This window comes from Diplotaxodon limnothrissa, linkage group LG22 (genome assembly GCF_057381915.1).
Source record: "Diplotaxodon limnothrissa isolate DT_005_m linkage group LG22, D_limnothrissa_male_GT1.1, whole genome shotgun sequence".
Lineage (NCBI taxonomy): Eukaryota > Metazoa > Chordata > Actinopteri > Cichliformes > Cichlidae > Diplotaxodon > Diplotaxodon limnothrissa.
Genome location: NC_140616.1, coordinates 150,001 through 156,612, shown reverse-complemented (window position 1 = coordinate 156,612; position 6,612 = coordinate 150,001). Strand labels below are relative to the sequence as shown.

At 40.0% G+C, this 6,612-nt stretch overlaps 1 long non-coding RNA gene across 1 annotated transcript in view; it reads right to left on the bottom strand.

Moving 5' to 3' along the window:
• Positions 1–3,881: 3,881 nt before the first annotated feature.
• The window catches only part of LOC146609053 (uncharacterized), a 4,426-nt gene continuing 1,695 nt past the window's right edge, over positions 3,882–6,612 (bottom strand). The window contains exon 2 of the long non-coding RNA XR_014905058.1: positions 3,882–4,698. This is a non-coding gene — a long non-coding RNA (uncharacterized LOC146609053). The remainder of the gene's footprint in view (positions 4,699–6,612) is intronic.

The following is a 6,612-nucleotide window of genomic DNA, read 5'->3' as shown; positions in this document are numbered from 1 at the left end:
TAATGGCTGGTCTGTAGACTGTTTGGTATGTCATGTTACGTATTTCTTGGTTTTTCTATGTAATGTGTTTTATAGAGAAGTAACATTATTCTTTTTTTTCTGTATGCTTTCAGAACCACAGATCGCTCCATCCATTCCATGGCTGAAGCATACATTTTCATTTAATCTGAACAGGTATCATTTTGCATTTACACTGCACATCCTTTTTAAACATTTCATAATAATCTAGACTCTCCCTCATTATCCTCTCATTCACCTTGCTGATGTGTTGAGGACTTGATAAAAGAATACATGGTATGTCCATATCTGTTCTGTCTCTACATGAGATGCAGTCTCTTGATGTAAATTTGACAACTCTGCTATTAAATGCAGTGATTAATGTAGGACAGCAACGATTAATCAACTCATCAAGTTAATATCTTAGGGTTCTGTATTGTTTTCTTTTTTTTTTCTTGGGCTTTGTGGAACATTTATGAAAATGTTCCACCATTGATTTAATTTAATGATTATGCAATTCACAATCTGATTAGTCAAATAATTGTTCTAATAGTCTGTGACCAAACAACTATCAAAATAGTAGTTTATTATGGTCAAAGATTTATCAGGTGTGCCAGACTTCAGTTCTTCACTTGTACATTTTGTTCCATATTTTACCTCAAGATATCCCAGAAAGATGAAGCTGAGGAAGAGCTGCAGAGTACCACCATGGCACTCTTCGTCTTCAGGGACAACTCAAGCCTCCTACATCAGCCTCGAGACATCGGGATAATCATTGATGGTGTGGAAGTCCTGAATGAGTTGCCTTCTGTGGCAGCTGGAGTGGCAATGGTCTTTGGACTCTGTTATGCTCTTAATATGGAATATCCACGAGGATTCAGGTTCACCTTTGAGGCTCTTCAAAAGATTATGATGGAGCTTGACTTTAACAAGATGACCTCTAAGATTCGCAAACTTAATTGTGAACTTAACACTGCACAGTAGTGTGTTTGCATGCATGTGTGCATGTGTATGTGCACATGCATGTGCATGTGTGCTTGGTTATTTTGCTTGGTTGGCCTGCAGTGGTATTCTACATTCAAAATTTATAAGAACACCCATTTGAAAGGGAGATTTAAGTTGATTTCATTGATACATGTGTAGATTTTTTTTTTTTTACATTGTACAAGCACAGTGCACATATAAACATTTTTGAGTACTTGCAAATTGGTTTAAAAAGAGTTTTTATAATGGTTTTATGCCAGTTTTAGACAGGTTGCAGGTTTTATACTGGTTTTCAAAAGATTGCAGGTTTTATAAAACAAACATTTCTCTAATCATTTCTGCCGTAGCACTAAATCTGTATATTACTAATCCTCTCTATTGATTATAGTTAAAATGGTTTGGAACAATAAATAATTTTGAAATAATTGGTTGGCCAACTGTCTTGTTTTTTATAGGAAATGCAGAGCATTTTTGAACTGAAATGAAATGTAAAAAATATAGTTTGAATATATGTAAATCAATTACCTGGCTTCAACACAAACATATTAGTTCATGTTAATTTGGTTCGATGTGAATACATTAGGTTGGTTAAATTTCAATATATTAGCTTGGTTCAATAATTAAAATATGGTTCTATGTAAAAAAATCAATTTGGATCAATGCAAAATTTAAAGTTTCAGTCAAGTCTAGTAATATTGTTTATATCAACATAAAAGTATCAGGTCATATCAAGTGACTCAATTTTGATTCTATAAAGCCAAATATTTTGGATGTGACAACTGGACATCATTTTTTTTAATTTGAATAGGGTTATTTTTTTTACAGTGTAGTTTATTTCTCACAGTTTTTTAAAAATTCTCTTGCTTTATGGTTCTTAGCGCTGTTACCAGTCTTTGCATTTATCATTTTTTCTCTTTTTTCTTTCATGTTACACAAACATGATTACATATTGCATATGAATCAAGGTTGCGCAGAGGTGGTTGCATTTCCCAGACAATCATGCAAAATATATACATTTCTTTTTTTAAAAATGACATGGTGCGACAGGACTGTAGCACAGTAATACAGCAACATCAGAGGCAAATTCCATTCAAGTTTTGCAAGCCTAGCTTTGAACTTTATTTAAATAAACGGCAGTGACTCGTTATGACAAGGATCATTCTTAATCTCACTCAAACCATGCTGAACGGCTCTAACCCAATTAGGAACATAGGGTTGTTGTTTTTTTTGTTTTTTTTTAAAAGAAAAGAAAAACATAACTGAACACAACAGTATGTCAGTGCAGTGACTAATCAGGCAGTACAGTTTCAGGAACCGTTTTAACTGAGGCAGGATGGCATTTTGGTTTTTAAATGGGCATTTAAAACCTGAAATAATCCTAAAGGCTTAGACAAAAAGGTGACATTTGTTTTCGAAATTGAGGTGATGGGCATCTTAGTCGCTGTCACTCCTCTCTCCTCTCTGGAGCAGCCTCTTTCCACTGGAGGGCACGGGAACCTCATGCTTCACTGAGACCTTTGACTTGCTTTTGCTGTCCTTGTCAAGCAGCTCCAAACCGTCATTGATCTTCTTCAACATCTCGTAACGCTCACGCCCACGAACAGGGAGGAGAAAAACCTCCTTGTCGTCCCCCTCAGCACTGGAGGTACATTTTGACTTCTTTGTGGATGTGGTGTCAGGAGGTGGTGCGCTCTTTCGTTTTTTCGCCTCTTTGGTGCCGCTCTCCTTCTTCTGTTTATTGTCCTCCTGTAGCTGTAACAAAGAGGGACGAAATAACAAAAAAGAGAAACACATTTGTCAAGTAATTTTACCCCCCCCCCCCCAAAAGTGGCATTTAACATGATGATATTCTACTGCCTTCTGGGGGAGGGAAGGAACAGCGGTTTTTCTTTTGAGTTTATATTCAAGTTTTCTCCTTCTTGCCCCCTCTGGTGTACAATTTCTTCCTTTTTCCTGTTTAAAAAGAGTTCACATATTTTGTCATTTGACTGTAAGCAGTGCAAGGAGGAGATGCTCGCTTTTTTCATGACAGTCTGCCACTTCAGTCTTCCCTTTCTTTATAAGGCTGGAAAATACTTCAGACCCCTCCTCAGGCAGTAAGGGGCCTGAGGTGGGGTCTGAACTGTGGGTACCGGTATGAGGAGAGAAGGGGGACAGGACTGGATAGTGGCTTAAAGTTAGGATTTGGTTTGATTAGGTGAGCCGGTTTTTGGTTGTGTCTGCTTATGATTTGAAACAGGTCTGAAATGAGAGAAAGAGGAGTTTGTTCCTGGGGAATTATAAGACAGTGGTGTCCCGTTTTCCTTCTCATTAATCATATGAGAAGAATGAAGGCGTTTTAAAGATTTTTGAGTTGAGGTTTGTCCTTCTGCAGCTATCAGTTTTCTAAAGAACTCGTCCTCCTCATACTGCAGAGTGTTTAGGAAACTTGGCTCAGAGCTGCAGAAGTTCTTGACTGTCGTACATTTGTGGTTAGTCTGATGAAACTCATTTTCAGTGTACTGACTGAAAGTGAACAGCGGGTCCTGACTCCACGTCTGTGGTAAAGGGTTAGGGTGTTGAAAAAAGATCAGGGAACCAGCAATCGCCGGTTCCTTGAGATGCACTCTCCACCGTGGGACAGGATGGTGGTACCCCTGCCCCAGTTCAAAAAATTGCCCATCTTGGGTTTACGCGCATCTACTGAGCTCTTCGCGACGTTTCGGCGTTCCTTCGCCTTCTTCAGGCCGAGCTCAGTGTGTCTGTGTTGTGTGCCTTGTGCCAGAACTAAACTGAAAATATTAGAGCAATATTTCAATGAAATATCCTGAAACGCGTACCTTCACTCAGAAATCGGGGCTGGCGAAACAAAAGCAGAGTCTGAAAGTTTGAGGACAAACAGTCAAATCTTTTTCTCTCTCTCTTTTTTTTTTTTTAAACATGTCATAAAGACGAGACCCACAAACTCAGTATGTCTACTCATTAGCTACCTTGCATTATAAATATATAAAGTTTTAAAAAGTGCTTATTAAAAGAATCTATAGTGATGTGATAACTTCCAGCAGTGTCATTCTCATTTTTGTTCTTGACCAGCATTAATACGAAATGTCAGGGAGAGCAAAACGGTCGTCCTTCACAGTCCTCCTCCAACACTGACAAGGATTGTCCACAAAAAAACCCAAAAAAACCCCCCCAAAGAACTGGTCTCCCATTAACATTCATTCAACGTGTACACAAAGATAGACGTTTTTGGAAAAGCATAGTTAATACAAAAGGAGACTTCTCAAACTAAAGAGGAGAGTATTGGCGACTGGTAACACACTGCTGCTGCGACCGACTGGAACACAAGACGACAGGTAAAAATTAAAATAACTAGCAATAATTAGGGGTTAGGTTGGTGTCTAGGTGGGGGTTTTGGTGGGTGCCGGACGCTGTGGCGAAGAGGCCACGCCGATGGCTTCTTCGGTTCTGGAGATATGGCGAATCGGACCAAAAAGGATGGGACAAAACGGTCCCAATCGGAGAAAGGAAGGTGCAGAGGGCCTGGGTCCACCACCACTGTACTCAGCAGGCCCTGCCGGGTCGTTAGACACGCAGCATGGCAGGGATTGGTGACATAACATGTAGCAGTTTCCCTTCACAGAAGCCTCTGCAGCAGGTGGGTAGAGGAGCAGGCAGCAGAAGCAGGCCTGTGGAGCACTGTGTCATCTGCTCGTCCACATATGGCTTCAAGAGGCCCTGTACAAGGGGAGAAGAAATGCATCATTGGTTACCACAAATAAAACAGTGTCTTTCTGCCTGTGTCATTCTGTTTGGTTTCTTTCAGCGTTTGTTTCTTAAATACACAGCAAGTGTCACTCTCTCTCTCTCTCTCTCTCTGTCCCAGGCGTGTGTACTGGTAACTCATATACCTGCATTTGCTTTGTTATTTATTTATTTATTTATTTATTTTTTTTGTGCTTGGCTGTGCTGACTTGTTGCTGTTCGTGTTGTTCTGACAAAATCAATAAATCATCGTTTCAAAAAAAAAAAAAAAAAGAAAAGCTAAAGAAGAGGTACTGGCGCCCCACTGTTCATTTTCAATCCCAAACTCGTGGTGTAAGTCAACTTTCTTTTGACTGGCTACCCTTCTTAAACAAAAGGTTTACAGGCAGCTGGTGTTACGTATAAGGAGAAGAGGCTCTAAATAAAATTCAACCGTCCAAAAAAAAAAAAAAAGTGTAAAGCTGGGCATACACTGTGATTTTTGGCCCATTTTGAGACTATTTTTCACTCGTGCGACCGTCTTGGGGATCGGCCTGAGTTTAGCCTTAATCCTGTGTCGTGGATTGTGTAGTATACCTGAGAAGCGATTAACACCTCACTTCATGTTACCAAGCTAAAGGTCACGTCAGAGCATCCTGACCTATGAATTTCTAACCTCTGCGATTCAGTCACACAGTTTGAGCGCAAGCTGAATAACGCGACTGAAAGAAATCGCACAGTGTATGCCCAGCTTTAGTAAAATACTCAGTGCAGATCTATACCAGGCACATAAAATTTCAAATTACCTTTACAATCTTCCTCGTACCCAGAAATATATCTGAAACTCCAACTGATATTGATTCGATTGATGGATTAAAAAAAAACAAAAAAAAAAAAACGAAACCCCGAAGATAATCTTTTGAGGTGGATTCGTGATCCCACCACATCGCATTAACTTTACAATGCAGGTCTGTGTTTAAAAGTATGAAAGTAGAGGCTGCGGGGGGACAGGAGGGAGCGGCTAGCTCCACCCTGTCAATACTTCAAATAAGCGCGTACCAACAACACTGAACACGGTAAAAATAACAGAAGTTCCTCCACGAGCATCTGTCTCATTTAAAGAAACCGTTCACTACTAAATAGTTGCTTTTGATGGCAATCGTACCAACAGCATGACCCGTTTTCCAACCTTGTACTGCCAAAAACTCATGTTTGAGAGCAATTACGCCGACACTTTCCAGTGACCGTGTTGCTCACAGTGTGCATTGGAGTGAGAAACGCTGAAAAGATTTGCATCGACACTAGTAATAAATTACTGAGCCACTTCCATGAGCTAGAATAATGTCAGTGCAAGTGTGCTAACATAAGCTACGGTTCACACAGGGGAAGGAAGGTTACACTCCGAGCCCTGGTGTCCATTTTGGTCTTGAAGCTGCCCCTCTCCTACTCCAGTCTGCACTTTAATGCAGGTCCCACCCCCACAGACCTGCTGTACTGATGTGAACCCAGAGAGGGCTCTTTTCTTTAGCTAGATCTTGTCCACATGGAACGATTTCTGTTGGTATTAACCGTTGGTGATGATGTTTTTCTTCCTTTTTGTTTTCTTCTCTTCACACCACCTTCCACCTATCTGCAGCCTCTCCTCTGATCACATTTGATTAATAGATAATCTGTATTTATCAGTGTTAAAACATGAGGAAGGTGTTATTTCTTCTGATTGCATTTCAAAGAGAAAGCCTTTCATTTTGAAGCTTCTTTTGTGGGGGGGGGGGGGGGGGGGGATAAATGGAAAAAAAAGATAAACTAGCTGTTTTTAAAAAAAAAAAAAAAAAAAAAAAGAGACACACACACACACACACAAGCTGGTCAGCTGCTTTGCAACTCAATGCGGTACAAATCGACTTGTGT